Source organism: Euprymna scolopes, chromosome 16 (genome assembly GCF_053919585.1).
Source record: "Euprymna scolopes isolate OS-2025 chromosome 16, ASM5391958v1, whole genome shotgun sequence".
In the NCBI taxonomy this organism is placed as follows: Eukaryota; Metazoa; Mollusca; class Cephalopoda; order Sepiida; family Sepiolidae; genus Euprymna; species Euprymna scolopes.
In genome coordinates, this window is record NC_136497.1 from 26,887,322 (window position 1) to 26,910,563 (window position 23,242).

At 34.8% G+C, this 23,242-nt stretch overlaps 1 non-coding gene across 1 annotated transcript; it reads right to left on the reverse strand.

Moving 5' to 3' along the window:
• Positions 1-20,883: 20,883 nt before the first annotated feature.
• Positions 20,884-21,013, reverse strand: LOC145296564 (U11 spliceosomal RNA). The gene has a single exon (XR_013870003.1). It is a non-coding gene; the product is annotated as a U11 spliceosomal RNA (small nuclear RNA).
• Positions 21,014-23,242: the final 2,229 nt, after the last annotated feature.

Consider the following 23,242-nt stretch of genomic DNA (forward strand, 5'->3'; position numbering starts at 1 on the left):
CTTCCACCGGGCAACGCCGGTTAACGAGTCCTGTTAGTATATATATATATATATATATATATATATATATATATATATAAGTGAACTTGTCTGTGTGTATGTGTCTGTGTATGTGTCTGTGTACATTTCCCTACGCAATAACTCTGTCAATTTTTAGTCTACAGACTGGAAATTTGATATACAGGGTACTGAGATTTGGGAAAATCGATGTGATCGGTTTTGGGCTAGAAATTTGGCGATTAAGAGGTTAAAGTTCAACAATTTGACCTTTGAGAACTCTACCAAACTCCTCCGACAATTTTGGGTCTACGCACTTGAAATTTTAGATATAGGTTCCTTGGACATGGATCTAACTTAATAACTTGATTTGAGCCCAAAACAATAAATTTTAAGGGGTCATAATAGGGGTCAAAGTTTTTAAAAAATCGACCTCTGCGGTCTCTTCCAAATTACTCAGACAATTTCTGGTCTAAATATTTGAAATCTTACATAAAGGGTATTCAGAGATAGGGCAAGTTTGTTCAGCAGTTTGGGTCGAAAATTTTTAGTTACCAATATATAAATGTATGTATGTATGTCTGTTTGCATGTCTGCCTTAAACTTTTAGTAGAGGCGACGGATTTTACCAAGATCAGTATCGTTTGGAAGTTCGACCTTTCATACGACAAATATCACAAAATTGGCTAAAAACATTAATATCTTCCCCTTCAACTAGGCATTTTTCGACAGGGAGGGGGGTCACTTTTTTTTTAAGTTATTCTCTCCTTTAGACTTTCTAGCCTTAATTTTAAAAAATGTCGCTTCCGGTTTGGTGGTGGTCGTAACAGCTTAAACGTTAGGTTTTACCCCGTTCTTTTCCTCCTTTGCGGTACGGGTTCGAGCTTGACTTCCTACTACCACTTTTTTTTTTTTTTTTTGCTCAACATACACATTCAAACACCCGAGCAACGCCGGGCTGAAATGCTAGTATATATATATATATATATATATATATATATATATATATATATATATACTAGCAGGCCACCTGGCATTGCGCGGTCGTAAAATATGCTTAAATATAATATCTTGATTAATGCAGATTTTGTATCTATTATTATATTATGTATCCTAATGTTTTAAAAAGTCTAAAAAGAAATTGACGCCACCAACGAGAATCAAACCCAAACGTTTAGTGTACGATTTACTTTTTCCTTTGGCCTTAATGCCTTAGCTATGAAGACATGTTTGCTGCAAGACTAAAACTTAAAACATGAACCAATAACTATTACGTTATGCATGCATATTTTTACTGCCGTCGCCCGACATTTACCTGGCAAATTCTATATTTTTTAATTTTCCCACTTTTGCAGCAATTTTCCTTGGCAAAGACGCATATATAAAGTTTCGCATGGGTTCGAATATACTATATGTTAAGTTTTATGTCTGTAGACCAACAACTGACAGAGGAGTTTGGTAGGCAAAATTATTTAAGCAAATATTATATATATATATATATATATATATATACGCATACACAAATATATATAGAAAGGGGCTCATGTTTACTATAATCTTTCTACACAAATATTACGTAAGTAAAAATCATTTAGAAAATATGCATTAATATAGTTACACGTAATAGTTAACTAAATGTTCATCCCATAAGAAAACCGAAAAAAACTAGTAGGAAATTAATTAAAATTAATGTTTAATAGAATATGCAATTTAGCTAGATCTTTTGCAGATAAATGCAATTCCACGACCCATATACAGCAAAGTTGTATTTTCTTTTTAAAAATATAGAATAAAGGGTTTTAATATGAATACCAATAATATATATATATATATATATATATATATATATATATATATATATATATATATATTGTTATAACCCTGTTAATTGTTGCAAAAAAAAACAGAACGCTAAAATAAAATAACATGTATTACAAAGCATAAAATAGGTGGGTTGTTCGTCGTAGTCGACGAACGACCTAGGTTGGTTCACTGGATATTGACTGATTATTTATTCGTTTCCTAAAAAACAAAAGGTGACACAAGGTCGGTTTAATGTGGGAGATAACCAGTTCCCCTCAAAAGGGGTATTCTGAAAAAATAAAATGGCCTTAGTATAGAAGAGTTTCCCCCTCTATTGACCAAGGACAATTGATTTAAATGCAGCATCTGAGCAGACACCGCACTTCAGCCACCAGTCCAGTACGAGTACCGGAGATCGTCTGACACCTTACGGCTTAGTCTTCCGGTATTTATTGAGATTCGAATAGTCTGTATGTAGGTAACATAGGTTAGTTTCGCCACAACACTCCATCCAAAGCTTATACCTCCGGACTGTGTTTCGGTATTTTTCCCCCTTTTTGGGTGTATCATGACCGGCTTGGTGATTTTTCTTTTTCCTGTCAGAACGTAGTGGTTCTGATGTAATTTGGGGAGGCTCAATATCAAACGTTTCGTTGATGGTTTCAATCGCCTCTGCTTCTTGGTGGATTCATTGTTCAGGGCCAAGTTTTTTCTTTTGACCTACAATCAAAACGTTTTATTGCCATTTTCTAATGTATTTATCGCGAGAATTCAATAAAACAGTTGATGACTTGCATGCGTATACTCAGTCGCAAGGAATTAAGGGTAAATAAACCTCACTTAGGACCCCACTTGTAATAATCAAAGGGACGATATTGTCCCAGGATGTTTCACTAGTGTTGTTAACCTGATGAATTATCTATTTTGAAAAAATGTCGATTACAACGACCCGGCAGTTCTTTCGTATTGTGACAAAATAGTTTGAGTGAATTTATTTTGATGCAAGTTTTATCTTTGGGTGATATTGACTGTTGGTAAATAATATTCCAATACTGGGGAAAATAGAGTTGCAACTGGTACCTGTTGTGGTGTAGCTGAAGTCTTCGTATCCGATGGAAAATCGTCTGCAGTCACATAGAAATTTATGACTTGGTCGGTTGACGAGGTTGTTATCACTTTAGGACTGGTACTAGAGTACCCTGACTAATTTTGGTTTCTTGGTTTGTGGTCAGGCGCTGTTCTCGTTCGAGGAGAGCTACTTTTTTCGGTCAACAACAATATCGGTTTGTTTGTGCCTTCTGTTTGACTTTTCGTAGCCTAGAACAAGAAAAGTTTCCTTTTAATTTGTTTTTTAATGCATGGGCATCTGTTGTACTTTTTATTTTCGTTTTGCAAAACTTACTGATTGGCTGTTTGTATAATTTAAATTTATAAGTCCACTCCGACCAGAGTAGGGTAGTAGTATTCCTTAATACATAAGCTTTTAATTTTTTCGTCTGTCCCAATAATGTGATTTTCGCTAAAACATCACTTTCGGAGTTAATCTGCGTAACATTAACGGTCTTTGCTGTTTTGCATGTTTTCAGCATTGTGGGTTCATTCAGTTTTTTTCCATGTATTTAAATTTACTATCGAAAGGTTTGAACTCAAATCGAGTTGTATTTTTATTTCTTTATCATGAATTTTTATATTCACATATTTTCGCAACCCTTCGTTATTTTCAGTCTCCACCAAACACACTAGGGCGGTGTATTTACTTTTATTTTTGCAATGAGTACCTTTGTGCCTTTTTTCACATATTAAATATTTTCTTGATATACATTAACAATGCTTAACCCAATGCAAATTACCACATTGATTACCTGGAGACGGGATTTTTCTTCCTTCAAATTCTTTTGTAGCTATTTTTTTTCTAACGTGCATTTTATTTTTTACGTGTTTTTCTAAATTGTTTGTCTGCATTTTTATCTGTGCGATTCCAGCTTCGATATCCATCGAATATTTTTTAATAATTTTTATTTTCTGGCAGTTTTCTGTTAACATTTGTAGGGTTAGGTTTGGTTCATTTTCTAATTTTGTAAGGACACACCTCCTAATTTCCGTATCTCGATTAGAAGTCATTCCTTGCACAAATATTAAGCATTTAAACTTGTCTGAACTGAGGTCTGCAATTTTGAATTCGGCGCAATGTTTATTTATCATGGCTGCATACGTTGCGATATCATCTTCGTCATTCTTCTGCAAATTTAGACATGACCAACGCTTATAGTCTAAAGATACTTTTGAGCTCCGTAAGAAGTTCCGCCGTATCGTAGTTAATTCCAAAATTTTACGTTGTATAATAAAATCCACAAACTTGTTATGTATGGCCGTCTTTAGTCTCCGTAATAGTTAGCGAACCTTTTTCTCGTCCGACACTGTTTGCAGTCAATACTAAAAAAAAAATCTTCAAGCCGACGAAAATAAGATTAAAATGATTTACCTTCTTCAGATCCGTAGCAGAAATTGTTAATCGCATTCTATATTGAGTTGTGTGAAAATCTGGTATATTTATCGGTGAACCCTTTTTTTATGACTTTAGCGCTTTCATGTGTTGTTGGTTATCATATTGCTTCTGGGCTCTTCTTGTGTTAATATTGATGTTTTTCATCTGGAGGTTTCTGGTGTTCAAATAATTGTTATCGTTGTTTTTCATCTGAGCGTTTCTGCTATTTAAATAACTGCTCATGATGGTGTTCAATTTGCACTTTTAATAATTGTTCCAAAGTCCTTTGTAAGGCTTCAATTTTTGTATGATTCGTAAAATACTGAATTGACGGAAATTAAGGAAACTGTGTTCAGATTAACCAGGTTTCAGTATTTTTAGACCAACCGAGGAAAAGGGGCGATAATTTGTTTTGTTTTGATTTTTTTTTTCAATAACCTTGCAAATAAATGTTGACAATAGTTTTAAATTCTAAGCAAATGTCTTTTCCCGTAGAAGAGAAAAATATATATGTCGCGAAAATATTCAATATTCCTTCAAAGCAAATGTCTTTTCTATAGCACAAAAAAGGTGACCGAAAAAAAAACCCAGAAAACCGATGTACTTTGTTTTTGTTTATTTTTAGTAGCAAAAAAAGTTCGCTGACACACTTACTTAATGACACGAGAAAAAAACACGAATAATTCGTATTTCTCTTTCTTTTATATTTACGAGTGCGCTAAGATGTCGTAACAGTGACAGGTAAAGAAAAGAAAAAATTTAAAATATTTTTTTTTTTTTTTTTTTTTTTTTACAAAGGCATCACCACATTATCAAGGCCCAGAGGCCACTCAAGGATAAGGGTTAAAGAGTGTACAGTAGAAGTTGGTCAATATAGTAATCATTAGTAATTAAAATTTGGTAAATTTAATAACTTATATGGAACGGCTCATCAAGAACTTATTTACCTTAGACTTGAACACAACCATATTGTAGTCAGCCGGAAAGCAGGAAAACGGAAGACAATTCCACAGGCGTGCAGTTCTAAGAAAGAAGCTTTGTTCATGGAATCTATGTTTAGGTTTAGGCACAGATAAAGAGTGGGGGAAATTATTGATAGTGTTTACAGCTAGACGAGTGTTTCTTGTGAAAGTTTGGCGAGGGGGGACCATAGATTGAAGCTCAGTTGAACACTTTCCATGAAAATAACGATACATCAGAGACAAACTCGCAACATCTCTTCTGTGAGATAGAGGTTGTAAGGAGGAGAAAAGGACATCTCCTACGAGGCTACGAAGTCTATTTTGAACTCTATCAAGGCAGGACAAGTCCTTTCTAGCAGCTCCTGCCCAGATGTGGCAACAGTATTCCATCCTTGGACGTACCTGGCTCTTATATAGATAGAGAATAGCATCAGCAGTGAGATATCTACTGGATCGATAGAAAGATCCCACCATTTTTCCAGCGGCCTTGGCAACAGATTTAATATACGTGTTCCATTTAAGATCAGGAGTAATGGTCAAGCCCAGAAGCTTGTCAAAACTTGAGGCCTCCTGAAGACGAGAGCCATTCATTTCAATTGATGACAAATGTGGATTAAAATGTTGATGATGTAAAGAGAGAAGCTTGGTTTTAGATGCATTAAAAGTAACCAGCCACTCCTTTCCCCATTGTACTACATGCTCAAGATCAGAGGAGAGAGAATTGGAGAGTACTTGCTCGTTTACTGTCTTAGATGTGGTACCATAAATGGTAGTGTCGTCAGCATAAATGTCTACAAATGATGTAAGGATATGATTTGGAAGATCATTAATGTAGATCAGGAAAAGAGTTGGGCCCAGGATGGATCCCTGAGGGACACCGGCATTAATACTGTGAGCTTCTGATTTTTGCCCCTCAACTACTACTCTTATGCTTATTTCCCACAAGTTTGCAATTCAAACTTTTATTTCAACGTACTTATTTGGTTTTCGCGAGTTCCTGTTTTTCTCCTTTTATTAGTGTTTTCTGAACACGTGATTGGTTTAATTCAGCTTTCCGACGTGAGTTCTTTTGAATGCTGGGGGTATTTTAAATTCGAGTTTGTAATCCGACGTCGCCACTTTTATAGCCCTATTAAAGGTTGCAAAGAAAAAGAGAACGTCAAAAAATATATATCTATATAATTGCATTTTCACCCTCAAACAAGACACAGTGCCATTTTGATGTAGGGGCTTACTATCTGGGATATACTTTGCAGGGATACCATGTAGGGAGTTGAACAGCAAGGTTTCTGTTTTCATTACACATGAAATTCTGCATATCAGTACAGTCAGGGAAAAAGAGGTCAGGAAGAGAATTTCAAAGTCTAGCGGTTCTAGGAAAGAGACTATTAGAGTAGATGACTTTATGACATCTGGGGATCTTTAGTGTGTAGGAGCGGGATTTTACTACTACTAATATATATATATATATATATATATATATATATATATATATATATATATATATTGTGTGTGTGTGTGTGTGTAAGGTATCTGAGGACACCTTAAGCACCTTAAGCACTTTTAGAAAAACAGAAAATGAAACAGTTAAATCGTTGAAGTTTACAATTTGTTGTAACAAAACAAATAAATATACGTTTTATTCTGTATGTATCCTCCTTTGGTTTCTATCACCGAATCGAATTCTGGTTCAAAAGTGACTGCAAATTTTGAGCAGGTATTTTTTTATTTATGTCCTCAATTGCAACGTTGGTTCCATTAAAGAGCATTTGGTGTTATGGGGATACTTAACTTCCATTTCAACAACGCCCCACACGCATAAAAATACAAAGGATTAAGGTTTGGTTAGTTATGAGGCCATAAGTGTGATGTGGCATGAACATCAGAAAAATACCAAAACCACTCCTGTAAATTTCATTTATTGCGGACTATTATCTTCGTCTTTTCTTTGTTGTTTCACGATGTTTCTGTCAACTATTCCTCTGGCCTTCGTCAGGTGGTAACCGCGACGGATAGGAACTCTGAATCTCCTGACTGCATTCACTGCAATTACTGCCTTGTCGTCTCACCACGTTTTGGCCAAGTAAGCCTCTGGTCAGCTTTGGGTAGGATTGAAACCGCTATCTGCAGACAATTCTCACCTGGAACCGTAGAGATTCAACCTCTCTATCATCTGCGCCACAGGCCCCGAAAGGCGATCAAGGTTGAATTTTTTTATCTTATAAATTCATGCTTACGAGGGGCATGCAATAATTAATGGCCCTGACCCACTTCCAGTTGTCCGATCTAGCTGAAATTTTGCAGGTGCAATGATTTATATCTCTACGGATTATGTGGCAAATTACAGCTCTGAACTAATTGTGGTGTCTGCTTTACAGGTTTTTGCACTGAGTCACGTGTGAAATGGAGCCTGTTGAATATCGAGCAGTGATCCAGTTTTTATATTTGAAAGGACGCACACACCAGGAGACTTTTGATGAAATGAAAGAAACTGATAGTGATAATGCCTCATCATATGACCTTGTAAAACGCTGGCATCGTGAATTCAAACATGGCCGAAAGTCTGTGGAAATAGCTCCCAAACCTAGGCGCCCCCCTTCTGCCATTGATGAGACATCTGTCCGTCAAGTTGAGGCTGTCATTTTGGAAGATCGGCGCATTACTATTCGCCAAATAGCCCAATATGTCAAGATTAGTACAGGGTTTGTGGAAACTATCATTCATGACCATTTGCATATGCATAAGGTGTGTGCTAGATGGATTCCCAGGTTGCTCACACCATTCTAGAAGCGAGAACGCGTCGAGTGCTCGAGGATGAATTTGGAGATGTGCCAAGAAGATGAGTCAAAGGTTTTCAAAAGATTGATTGCACAGGATGAAACCTGGGTCCATCACTATGATCCAGAGACCAAAGCCCAGTTAATGCAGTGGAAGCACTTGGACTCACCACCTTCAAAGAAGGCTAGGGTGCAGCCCTCCGCTGGCAAGGTCATGTTCACAGTCTTCTGGGACCAGGACGGAGTAGTGATTACAGATTTTCTGGCAAAGGGTACTACAATTACAGGAGTCTATTATGCTTCACTTTGGAGGAAATAAAGGGGAGCTATCAAAATCAAGAGGCGGGGCAAGATCAGCAAAGGTATCCTCCTCCTGCAGGACAACGCTCCGGTTCACAACTCACATGTCGCCAGATCAGAAGCACGGGCGTTTGGTTATGAAATCGTTCCTCATCCTCCCTACTCTCCTGACCTTGGACCCTCATTCACCTCTTCCCAGCCATGAAGTTGTTTTTGAAAGGAAAGCATTTTCCGGGTGATGTAGCCTTGATTTCTGAAGTCACGTCGTGGTTGGAGGACCAACCTTGGGTGTTCTACAAAAACGGTCTCCAGAGCTGCATCAAACGACGGGAGAAATGCATAACTCTGGGTGGTTCCTATGTAGAGAAAGACTAATAACTGTGCCAAGTTTCGTTGCTCTACTGCTATGGGAAGTGGGTCAGGAGCATTACTTATTTCACGCCCCTCGTATTTTATTATCTGATCTTCCATTGTCGGGTCTGTACCGAATTGTATATATTATTTTTAACTGGAATTTATTGAGATGAGTATTATTTATTAATTTTATTTATTGCGGACTATTATCCTCATCAGAAAAGATGAGGATAATAGTCGCAATAAATAAAATTAACAAATAATATTCATCTCAACGAATTCCAGTTAAAAATAATAAACCCTTCTGTACTTCTGGGTGTGTAATTTTTTTTTTTTTTTTGAAGAGTCATTTTGTACGCATTTAACGATTCCCTTGAGTTTTCTTGACATGAAGTGACCTCCTCTAAGAACGTATGATTTGTATCCGTGATCTTGATGAACAAAATCCCTTATCGTTCCTTCAGACACTCGAAGATTTCCGGCAAAATATCGCATTGATGTACCAAGATTTTCGTCGAACAAAGTATGTAAATACCTCCATTAGAAGATCTGTGGAGAGATGCAGCTCGACAGATCGTCAAGCGTATGGGAACATGAACCACCACATCAATTGGAAAGGTGATCGTGTTCTATGATAAAGATGTACAGGCGAGCAGATTTATAAAAGACAAGGCCATCAAGCCAGACATTGTGATATGGTAAAAAAAGCCTGAAAAAAAACTGCGCTCATTATTGATGCCGTTGTCCCAAATGACTATGGCCTTAATAGAGCATTCTCCATTAATAGTGGATGGTGTTAATCTACAATATGCCCCTAATTTTAACAATAGATCTTGATATGCAAAATTGGCCATTTTTAATATATAATGCATATGTCTATGGCAATACTTCGATGATCACCGGTGATCAAAATCTAATTTTCTCACTTCTAATCTAGAGCATGTGATGCCATAAGGGGGAATGGCTTGTAATTTTTGTATTTTTCAGACTTTTAAAACTAATCTCCACTCCATCCACTGCTTATCATCAGAGCCTTATCCTCTCCACTTAAAATGAATAGCTCGAGGATTGAATTTCATACCAAATCTCAAATTAAAGGACAATAATCACCTTATTTCTAAAGTTACCAAATTTTGCACAAAAACACTCGACCACTATGTACGATTTCTCCTGCTCTCTATCTGTTCCTAAATATAAACGCAGATTCCATTAACAAAACTTCTTTCCCAGAATTGCCCGCCTGTGGAACACTGTCCCGCTTGCCTGCTTCCTGGTTGAATACAACATGGTAGCCTTCAAAAAAGATTCTTGTTGAACCATTTCCATAAATGATTAAAGTCTACTCAATTTACATCATTAACAACTACTACACTACCACCTTGCATTAATTAACCCTTATCTTCGAGTGGCCTTCGGGCCTTGATAAGTATCGATTCCCAAGTAAAAAAAAGTTATTGATAGAATAGTTGGATCTTTCTAACGTTCTAAAAATATAGATCCCTGATGCAATAATTTATTTTTACAATAATCAGATATTTCCTAAATTGGATAGCATTACTAAATTTGCTGAGGTGTCGTATTGTGCAGATTGTTCGGCGACATTCGTTATCATCACTTTTACTTAGTCAAAAACGGGTCTTTTCCATCATGGTCATTTATTTTTGTGTCAAGTGGTAGCTAATTTCAGAATTTAAAAAGTATTATTTTTTAAGTTTACAAAATAAAATCCCCACATTTATATTTATAACAGAAGATAATTAATTTGGATGAATAAAAGAAATGCCACCACCCCAATTTTCTTGTCCCAAAATTGAGAAACGTTTCAACGATACGTTTCGATTCACCGCTAACTGAACAAGAAACTGTTATTCATTTCATGTTAAATTTATGTACGAAAGTGATTCCCACCTATCTTGCATTTAATCTCAAACAACATATGGTTATCAAAATATGTTTTAGTTAGTAAAAAACATCAAAACAAAAGTCATTACATGTTCAATCGTATTAGAGAAACGCCGAAATATAACATTTATAGTATCAGTTTAAAAACATTTCTATTCTTTGATGTCGTTTCGTGACTAATAAAAAGAGGTCAAAGGGAAAGGAGATATATAAATTGTATAAAAGCTAGAGAGAAGAAGAAAAAGAAGAAGAAGAAGAAGTATCAATTGTAAATTGTAATATTTGTATTTATGTCTGTGAGTAGGGTGATCATTTTACGGTAAATCTGAATGTGAAAATGATCCCTCACTTTCACTACCAAAATATTTATGTATAATATTCAATAGATATGTATAATATTGTCAACCGATACAAAAAAATAAGTACCTTATATAAATCAGAGAGAATCCATCAAAGTCATTCTAATTTGAATAATAACAAACGGTTGTTGTGGGTTCGTTAATAAGAAAATATCAAAAAGTTGCCTTCAAACGAAATTGTGAAATAAAATGCGATATTCCTTTGTTCTCGCCCTTTCCAAACAAAATCTAAAAAAGTGAAAATTAAAAAAAAAAAAAAAAGTAAAATGCCGACATTTATTTTTTAGTAAAAGAAAAAATAATTCTACATGAATATTATAACAATTTTTGTTATTAAGATAAATTTTTTAATGTTTATTTATAAAGTTATTGGATAGTTATCGCTTACAAGACTTGTAATGATTTTCAATGCATTTTGAATCTGGAAAAAAAAAACTTTCATTCAACATTTTTCAAAATTTTCGCTGTTTTTCTTTATTTCGCAAGCGCACTCTCCAGTCAATACGGCCCAACTGGTGAACCATCTCCAAATCGTATTCAGTGCGGTCTTGTCTAATAACTTGCTTCCAAGGTTTCCTCTTCCTTGTCAATCTTCCTGCAATTCAAGACATCCATGCTTCTGCAATAGTTTATCACTGAGCATGAACGCTTTACGTGACCACGCCAACGTAACTAATTAATCTTTAAAACAAGCTTATGTTTGACAAATCCTCCTACTTACTTTGTTTGGTTTTGTCAAATTTCACATTTTAGATTCATCTGATCAGGGATCTGTCATTGTGCTGCTGGCAGGTGAAAGGATGGTTAGGTAAGAGTCCGGCGTTCACTGTCATATGGTCTTCCTAGCACAACTGCTATATTACCCGGATGTTAAGCGTTTTTCAATTACCAATTTCGATTGCCGATCTGCACGACACTTACATAAACAACTGACCAACAATATGGATTTAGACAAGCCCGTTCCACAGCAGACATCCTAACTGTAATCTCTGAACGTATATACCACTTACTGGACAAAGCCGGGGAGGGTAGAGCGGTAGCTCTAGATATATCTAAGGCTTTTGATAGGGTATGGCATGAGTGTCACCTCAGGAAAATTAGATCATACGGTATCACTGGTAGAATACTAAACATAATTAAATCCTTCTTAGATAAGAGAAAAATCCAGGTTGTCCTCGACTGTCGTACATTTAAACAATATGATATAAATGTGAGAGTGCCTCAATGGTCTACCCTTGGACCTCTGTTGTTTCTAATATTCATAAATGACCTCCCCGACAAAATTGCCTCTGAGATGGGTATATATGCTGATGACACCACACTCTATAACAGGCACGACAGGAAAACAAATGAAAACATATCTAAAGAAATGGCAGAAACACTAGAGGATGATCTCCAATCTGTAGTGGAATGGGGACAAAAATGGATGGTACGTTCAATGCCGCCAAGACTAAACTTGTTTCCTTCAATAATTACAAGAAACCTTCTCTACCACCAATAGCAATGGCTAACGACACTTTATCTGAGAGTACATCTTTCAAACTGTTTGGCCTAACGTTCACAGGAAACATGAGTTGGAACAATTAAATTGACAGCATTGCCGTGGCCGCTGCAAAGAAGGTAGGCTCTCTCTACCGTGCTAGAAAATTACTAACACCCGAAAGTATTCTCTACCTCTATAAGGCCACTATTCGCCCATGTATAGAGTATTGCTATCATATTTGGGCTGGTGCATCTGCTACTAGTCTCTCGCTCCTAGAGAGTCGCCAATCTGATAGGCCCTGAACTGGCATCTAAGCTTCAGCCTCTGTCCCATCGACGAAATGTTGCATTCCTCTTCCTGTTCTGCAAGTATTTTAATGGAGAATGCTCTGACGAACTGCAAGCATTTGTGCCCCCACGACGTAAACACCCACGACAAACCCGACAGGCAGCTAAATCTCACCCCCACACATTAGAGATCCCTAGATGTAAAAGATCTTTTTTAGTCCAGTAGTTTTTTCCCCAGAATCGCTAGACTTTGGAATTCCATACCAGGTCCCTGCTTCCCCAACTGTACTGACTTGCAGAAGTTCAAGTGTAAGGTGAACAGACATCTTGCTGCCCAAATCCCAACATAGTACCCCAGTAGATGTTACCCCTGATAGTAGCCCCCTACACCAAAGTGGCAATGTGCCTTGTTTGGGGTGAAAATGTAAAAAAAATTTAAAAAAAAAACAACACAATTTTTAAAAATTAAAAATTAAATGATTTATTCATTGATTATTGTAGCATTTCTTTTTATTCAAAATGATTGAATGATATAAGTGATTATTCGCTGCGTTATATTGTAAATCTTCGATCGGAGGCAGAGTGAATTTCTTGAAAAGAAAGATCAAAATTTGTTTATTTTCTTTGGTTTATTATTTGTATTCTGGACAGATAACTCATTAATGGGAATTCCACAACTCGAATGTTAAGCAATTTTAATCATTATAACCCATTCCAAGGTCAAAATGGCTTCGGAAAGAATGAAACTTTTCAAGTAGTTTGTTTGATGTTGTAAATTATTATTATTATTATCATTATTATTATTATTATTATTATTATTATTATTATTATGTTGTTGTTGTTGTTGTTGTTGTTGTTGTTGTTGTTGTTGTTGTTGTTGTTGTTGCGTTGTAAATACTCTGAAAAAATAACGGGGAGAGACATAGAGTAACAGAAAGAGGGGGATGAGAAATTGAGGGAGAGAGGCGAGATGGAGCAACAGTATTGAGCTGAGATTGGAGGGCGCTATAAAGCGTGAGTGAGAATGTGGAAAGATGGGTGAGGAGAAGGAAAGAGAGTGGGAAAGGGTAGGAAACATGGGTAGAGAGGAGAGGATATGGAGAGCGAGAGAGGAGATGGGGCGATGTAGAGAAGATGAGGAGAGTGGAAGAATAATGAAGAGAGATGGAGCGATGAAAGAAGGTCAGAGGGGGTAGTTGAACTTTAAAAAAATGATATTAAAAGAGAAAATATCCTGCATAACCGTTTGATGGAGTTCGCATGTTTTCAGCCATAATTGGGCTTCAATGCAACAATTGTAGCTAGCCGCCATCTTGGAAGAGCATTTACATCGTATATAAATGTCGTCCTAATCATAAAATTTCAAGATGGCTATTATTTATATTTATCTGTCAAGTTATTATAAAATCGTACAACAGAGTGTATTTTATGGTGCTTAATTTATTGACACGTTGATAATATTCCATTTGTTAAAAGGAGGAACACACAGACTCATTTCATCGATAAATTCATCTCGTCTTATACGATTGATCTGCTATGTTCACTTCTTTGAACTTCGTTAATATAATGTTTGGTTTTGTCAATTTTTGCATGCATAAGCACACGCATCTACGCTTATTGTTGTGATGCCCACCTTAATAAAAACAATGAACTCCTATAAAGACTGGGAGAATGTTTCTTGGCGTTATGCATACTTAGCAGTCATAGTGTCGTGTAATCACTCTTTATTTTTTGTATTTATCTTTCTTTTCACTATATATATATAGATAAATAGACAGCTCCTTAAAGTTATATATATATACATATATATATATATATATATATATATATATAAATATTTTAGTCATCGACATACAGTCCTGTTTCGTTGTATCACAACTCATCAGTGCCGCTAGACTAGTACCTCTCCCAAGCCGAGGATTGAACCTAGAACCATCGCGTTGACAGTCAGCAATTCTACCGATCGACCCACGGGAGCGGCGCCCGTAAATTATCTCGCCAAATATCTATTTAAACAAACTTTTACCACTATATTAATATATATATATATATATATATATATATATATATATATATATATATATATATATACTATGTTAGTATATATGTATACTAATATATATATATACTAATATATATATGCTAATATATATACTAACATATATATATGTGTGTGTGTGTGTGTGTGTGTGTGTGTGTGTGTGTGTGTGTGTGTGCTAACAGGGCCCGTAAACCGGCGTTGTCCGGTGGAAGCATGCCCTCACTTTTCGTAGAAAAATTAAAGTACGGTTGTTGTTGTTGTTGTTGTTGTTGTTGTTGTTGTTGTTGTTGTTGTTGTTGTTGTTGCCCAACACCAACCTCTTGATGTTAAGAATTGCTTTCGAAATAGACACTCCAACCTCCGCATGCTAAGAATGGCTTTATCCCCATGTTAGGAACGGCTTTCGGAATAGACACCCCATTTTTGTAGTGGAGTGACTGCCCAGATATTTGCCACAAATCTAACCCTGATAATCGCTGTCAGAATTCCCACGCGCAAATACTATGAACCACCAAACAAATTTGGGGGTGACAGTGTCGGTCGGGTATAAATAGATTTGTTCAAAATTATTTGCATCCGCCAAATATAAATGAGAGTTTCTGAATCAGCATCGTGGGAAACTTCATCATTTTAAAGTGAGTGTGTTGGTGGATCTAAAATAAAGATTTATCTTTAAAAAAATCGGTCTATGATTCAACAGTCCCCCTCACCTGGTAAAAACAATAAAATGCGGTTGCTGTTGTTGTTTTTATTGTTGTTGTTGTTGTTGTTGCCCAACCCCCAAACTCCTCATGTTAAGAACGGCTTTCGGAACAAACACCCCCACTTCCTCTGGCACCTGCAACATTCCCATATTAAGAACGGTTCTTGAAATAGACACCCCATTCTGTGAGTATTGTCAGAATATTTGCTTCATATTTAACCTTGATAATCGCTGCCAGGATCTCGAGGCACAAAAACTAAACAACAAAAGGAAAAATATGTCGTTATGTTAAATGAAAGTATGTCTCTAATTTGTTTATAATAAAACACATGCATACGATATTGGGTCGTTAAATGAATTCCAAGCTGCTAATGCTGGAAACGCAAAGTAAACAATAGTAGCCGTAAATAAAAGTGTAAAGTTTCAGGGTTGTTTTGTTTTTTTTGGGGGGGCGGTATATGTGCGTAGATTATGTGCGCATAGGTATCAAACAAAAATGTAAATAAAGAAGAACGTATGAAGGAGACGGCCCATTATAAAACAAAGTGAAACAAAAAAAAAAAAAACAAACAAATAAAATAGCACCGTTGTGGGTTTCCTCAGTATAATCGTAAGCAAAAAAAGCATAATGTATGTAAATTATGTGCATTTTGTTTCACGGATTTTTTTTTATGTAAATGTAAGGTTCTAAGTACGTGACTTTATGATTATGAACGTTTAATAATTTTGTATTTGGTTTAATATTCATAAAACTATTGTTTCCTGTAGAGAGTGGACCATATTTGTAAAGGTCTGACGTGTTCGTTTTTTTAAAGAAAATGTTTATACTGGAATAATATATTATTATCTTCTCAGCCAATGAGAATAGCTGGAATGTTAGTAGGGAGAAATTATTATTTGTTAAATCGAGAAGTGGAAAATTAATTGTATGATTATCCAGTTAAGAGGGGTGTCAGAGCAATATACTTATAATATGTATATATCTTCCAGGTCTTGACTAGAGGCGGTGGGAGGACTTTAGATTTAGAGCGAAAAATAGGAAGTACTTCCTTTAAAGATATTGGCGATCGCGATGATGTTTCTCCTAGTATGTAATGTATGATTTTTATTATAACAAATAAATGTGTATAAAACGGCGTTCTAAAGTTACATAAGATGGTGCATAATAGTTTAGACATAATATATTTGTATGTGGCATCTGTTATTGCAAACTTAGGGTAAAATGGCCGAAAGGGATATTTCTGTAATCAAAATATTATATACAGGACTAGCAGACTGCCCGGCTTTATCCGGTTGTAAAATGCGAATAAATATGATATTTTAATTAATGCAGAATTCTTATGTATTATAAACAGACCTACCGTAGGTATTAAACGTAACGTTAAATTCCCTTAAAAAATGAAGAATAAAAAAAACAGAAAAAACTGAGACATGTGTATGCGAGTATTCTGTTTTTTTCTAAACAGTTCACTTCTTGTAAGTAAAAAATACTCGAGCTGAGATTAAAACTAAAAACCTAAAGACAGCGAGTCGAATACGATAACCATTAGGCAAGCTTGACACAATTTTTTAATAAAAAGTGTTTGCAAACCTAACATAATTAACATAAGTAATCTGTCATGTAAACGGTTCATGCATGTGCATTCGTGAAACAGCAAACAGAAAAAATCCGATCACCCCCGCGCACTAATTTTTCAGTTTTGACTCCTTAGCATCCCTTTTTCCGATTGATGTGTCTGACTACCCTATATACCAAATTTTGGATCTGTAGCTAAAAATTCGTTAAGTATATAGGTTGAGAAGTGTCCTCACACACATATTCTTCTTTTTATAGCTATGTAGATGAATGTGCATGTACCCAAATTTATATATGTGTATGTATATGTGTATGTATGTGTATGTATATGTATATGTGTATGTATATGTTGTTTAACCAGCTCGTTATTTTGTAACATGTACGGCATAATCACGTTGACACACTAGTTCCAATTGTATCACTAAAGTTAAGCAACGTTGAACCTGTGCTAAATGGGTGACCATTTGAGACTTCCATGAGCTGTATGTGCTCTCCGCTTATCTGAGCATTGTTTTCAGTCCTCCTGGACTTCTACTAACAAGTAGTGCCGATTCAAGAGAGGTATGGCTGGAAATTGCGCAACCCTTGCCTCACAATTACACGCACAGTTGCCCCTACAGGGGGCATCCTTTGTCTTTCAAGACTGAACGGAGGTATCGATCATCGACATTTAGTAACTGAAGAAGTTGATATATTTAGCCCCAATGAATAGATTTACAGTGTTTCCGTGAAACCGCTGTTATTGATGGTCGATCGACCTAATGTACTAAGTTACTTGAAATAATATATATGTGTGTGTGTGTACGCGCGCACGCGCGCGCGCGTGTGTGTGTGTGTCCTTACATACGTAATTGAGCACTCTGGTCATTTCGCTTGTACATGAATAAAATTTCTTTTCAAATTAACATGAATCCGGGAAGAAAATCAGAAAAATTGAAATGCCCGACTTTTTTATGACGAAACAAATATGTATTCTGGTCGATTTGATTCATTAATTCAATTATTAATTTTTATAGAAGTTTTAAAAGCGATAATTGTACGCTATTTCATTCTTTATTTCAATAACTATTCTATAGATACGAAATAAAATAAAACATAGTTATCTTAAGTTACGTACAGGCGATAAACACACAGACATACGGGCAGGAACACGAGGAGTGGCGACAAAATTGTGTTAATGTCGTTAATATTTTTGTATCAATAAAGATATTGTGTGGAGTTTTCCAAATATTTATTTTATCAAAATTAATGTCTTTAAATGCGGTGTTTCGCGAAAAAAAAAAGAATACAAAAATATAAAATAAGGAGTATATAACGTTTTAAAGATTACTAAAATTCTCTCGTTTCTCTCCTATAACTAAACAAAATTGAAGGTGATTGGGACTACCGGGTGTATATGAGACTAGTTCCAATGTTCCTATTTACTTGCCTCCCCACGAGAACAGAGTTAGATACAAGGTCGGCTCCCCAAAAAGGGGCACTCTGGATAGGAACAAAAATAAAAATTGTCTCAGTCATGAAGGATTTCTCTTCACTAACCGAGGACAGAAAAAGATAGAAATATGATCTAAGCAAGTCCATGTTACTGCAGAGTATAACAGTGAAAAAAGCAGTTATCATCATATTATTTGAATCCAAAGATTTTACATTCTTAGCATTGGTTTCCCCGATATTTTCCTGGTCAGAATTCTTTCTAGAAAAACAGCAGGTAGTTACGGAAAGCGCCACGAGAAGTTACCAGCATCTTAAGTGAAAATGATTTTAGTAGAACGAACTGGACTTGAACATGGAACACCCAGCTTGTCAGCCCGACTCTTTAACCACTGGACAACCGTCACAATATAATAAAATAAGAAAAGGTTATTAGATTTTTTTTTATTCTTTTAAGATTAAAAATGAAAATTGCGTCAATAAAAATTCAGGTCAATTGATCTAAGTTTTGTTTTATTTTATTTATTTTTTTGTTTGTTTCATGCTTAATAAATATAAAATGGAAACGTACTTTTATCCAATATTGCTGTGGTAAACATAGAAATGCTTTTAGTAAGCATTCAAGTTATTATTATTATTTTATTTTATTTTTCGAAAGAATTATTTCTTTCTGACACCTGATTATAAGTAAAAATGTACAGTTAATAAATAAGTTATATATTTCGTATTTTTCCATTAATTTGTTCTTGTGGCGAAAGTACTGACACCCCTTTCTTTACACAATGAACTATTCCAACCAGAAACTTTCCTATTCAGACTAATACATAAACCGTCAATAAAATAAAGTTTTGTATTAAAGTAGGACCCCGGGATACGGTGACCTTAGGATATTTTTTTTCAGGTTACGATGTGGAATATGATGTTTTTCCGACTCCTGATGACGGTGTTTGCCCCGCCTTGCAGTGTTATTTATAACGTTATTTGATTATATTCACGTGCATTATATACAGTACTGTAATTTGTTACTAATTTTTAATGCCGTACCCCGGGGTTCTACTGTATTGACATTATTCAGACTACTGTTCTGATCTTAAGCGTTATTCTTACAACGCTTTAGCCGATGTAATCTCCGACCTTCTTCAGGTCTATCTTATCGAATTCGAAAATCTGTCTGCACGGAATTTTGCACGGAACTCTATTATTTAATCCACAAGGATAGCATGCTCTCATTTCGTCTGCCATGACTGGGTAGAACTTAGTAATTCGTAATTGTATTTTGAGCATCGCCCGTACTGATAATTGATAAAATTCAGTTGTAAGTGATACTTTTCTGGAGGGTCGCAGGTTCAATCCTCAATACTGGTGATACCCAGAATACAATTGGGAATTACATAGGACTTCCGCTCGATTCCGGCTGATAGAATGCTACACCGTAGTTTAAATAAAAGGTATCATTCGAAATTCCTTGCCGATTCCTGGGTTCGACAGAAAGATTCACAAGAAGACACCAAGATACACCTGAAGAAAGTCGAAGGTTACATCGACCGAAACGTTGTGAAAATAAGACTTAAAATTAGAACAGTAGTCCAAATAATCTAAATAATACGAAATAATATTAGGCACTAAGCCTATCAAAATTGGGGAGGAGGGGAAATCTATGGTCACCCTCGTCACTGTACCTTTGGTTGGTTTGGTTGGTCTGGTTGATCTATGCTAATCCTAGCAAGGGTTCTCATTCACTGTAATACCGCAAACACACCAGAGGTCGTCCTACTTAATTAAATCGTTTTTTGTTTGTTTGTTTTTAGAAATATATGTTCTTATAATATATACCAATCCTTATTTAAGAAGTTTAATGTAATTACAGAGCAATATAATGAATGAATGACAAAAAACTATATTCCAAAATGCATGATGTTGACCATCTTGTTATTTAATAAGATGATCAACATCATGAATTTTGGAATATAGTTTTTGTCATTCATTCATTATATTGCTCTGTAATTACATTAAACTTCTTGTCATTTATTCACTACATGTGTGTGTGTGTGTGTGTGTGTGTGTGGTATTCTATAAAAGTCGTTTTATTAATATTTAATTAGCGTGGGTGGGGGAAAATGTCGAAAAACTAAACAAAAATTGTTAGTAAGATCCTCTCTAAATGGTAGACCGCCCACTGTTTTCCGGCTTCATGAGGGCCGAAAACAAGTAGGTCGATCTCAATCGGGATCAAGCAAAAATTCATTTTGATTCTGAAATTTTACCTAATTCGAAATTAATCCGCCATTGTCACCCTTTATTACTGCATGTTGTGCCTAATTTTGTTTTGTTAAACTTTTTAAATTAAAATAAATATATAAGCTTGATTTGTGAAAAGATTAACAGAAATAACTTAATAAAGGTAGCTTTTTTTTTATTTTATTTCGGGCGCCGTGCTAAATGAGCTACAGCTGCCGCGGGTTAACAAAAATGCGTCTCGGAATCTTTTGATTATAATTCCGCTCAGAAGCGCAAAGCGCCGACTGAGTGCCAACGACAGCAAGAGAACAGCTACAGCTTAAAAAAGCCTACTGCGATTGTTCTAAGCACTAAATAAATATATACGAACTTGCTATAACAAACAATGCTTCATATTGTTTGCTTATATCTATAATAAAACCATAGTATTTAATTATCTCTGAGATTATTAATGTTATTTTTTCACTAAAATCGGCATTCACATGTTATTTAAACGATTATATACCAGTAGTTTTGTACTTAATTTGTTTTAATTGAAAATAATTGGATTTTATTTGGCAAGAACGAATTGTTTTGATTAAAACAAGGGAAGTAATTCTGTAAAACTTCCTGTCCATAAATCAACGGGATTATTCTGAGTATACCAAAAATAAGAATTGCACCAGTCTAAGAGGAATTCTTAGTGTTTGTTAATTGTTCAGATATACTTTTATATAGTGTCTATTATCCTCGCTTTCGTTTCTCTCTCCCTTTCTTTTCCGCTCTTGTTATAAACAATCAAAAGGAATAAAACTCATTACAAATCTCCGTTGGAAAGTTCATTATAAACGAACAGAAATATCTCCATATGTAGTAAAAACAAGAAAAGGAGGGAACAAAATCTTAAATTAGTTACTTTTTTCTCCCTATAGGGAGTAGAAAGTGATTAATATAAGATTTTGTCTTTTTATACTTCAGTTAATAAAGCTATTTTTATAAACTCACTTTACTTTTATTCCAAAAATTTAAACCGAGCTCAATTCGTGATCCATCTAGTCATACTTTTGGTAAATAGACTAATTAGCGAATAAATTTGGTATATTGCTCAATATTCAGACAGTAATTAGTAGAGCTGGTACATATATCTTTGTATGTGATTTGGCTTACAGCAAAAAGTTGGTGTTTAGTCTTGGCGACTTCCCCAAAGCGAATACACTAGTCAAACATTGAATGGTGCATTGGCTTTGAGGAAGACACAAGTAGCCAAATCTGAACTTGTTATTGTAAGACAAACGACACACAAACACACGCACGAACGCACATATATACATACATACACACACATATATGGATACGTACATATATGTAGGCATCTCCAAAGTTATGTGTAGAAACGCTAATGTTTTACACGAAACCGACAACGTCATCATTTGGTGTGTACATTATTTTCTGTGTCAATTATACGGATGCTCATCGGCGATATAATAGTTAATGGAAGTAACTTTGTTTTTTTTGTTTTTGTTTTTTTTTTTGCTATCGGATTTTCATGGTTGCATTTATATTATATTGATTTAGAAAAATTAATGATTTAATATATATATGCATTTATTAATCTCCTTGGTTTATATTTTTCCCTATACAATAGATAAATGTATTCTATCATCTGCAAAATTAAATTATTTTTTAATAGTTTTTCTTTCTTTTTTTTTTTGCATTGAAATTGTATTTCAAATGAACAAGAAAAAATAGGTTATGAATTATTTTGTACGTTTGCTTATATTACAAAATACAATCTCCCACTATATATAACACAATGAAACTAGAATTGTTTTTTTAATGTTGCTTATTTTTTAATATAAACTATTTTTATACAAATATCAAGTCCATATTCAGAAAGTCTGTTCCAAATTCATCTAAGCTAAATAAAAAGTTAACATAAATATTTGGCTGCGTACTATAAACAATAGTCCACAATAATTGTTTTATTAAAGAGTTTAATCATTAATAATATTATAAATATTTATATATTAAATAAAAAATATTAACATTTGAACAGCATTATTTTATTTTACATTAAATAAATCGTAGATGTTAATTAATAAAAATGGTTCTTATGTACTTATGTTACCGTGCTATTTTTTTAAATCGTATTTTCACGTTAAATTCGAGTTTTACGATATTTTTTAATCAAATTGCTTGGTGAAAGTACAAAATAGTTACAAAACTCCCCCCTTCCTCATGTTAAGAATGGCTTTCTAAATACTAACGTTATTATTTTAGCACAGTAACATAAGTGCATAAGTTCCACTATAGTAATTTATCATATATTACGAAAAAAAAAGTCTGTGTAAGAACTGTAAGAAAAAAAACTCTTAAAAAATCAAAATTTCAACGTTACTCGATAAACTTTTTATACATTTTATGCAGAAATTTATGAATAAAAAAAACATTTACAATTAAAAAAATGGATAAAAACAGTATAAGGTTCACCTTTTGTAAAACAAATAAATTTCTTTTTAAGGACCTACACAGACGATAGTTAAGCGTCAAAGTCTCATTTTGTCA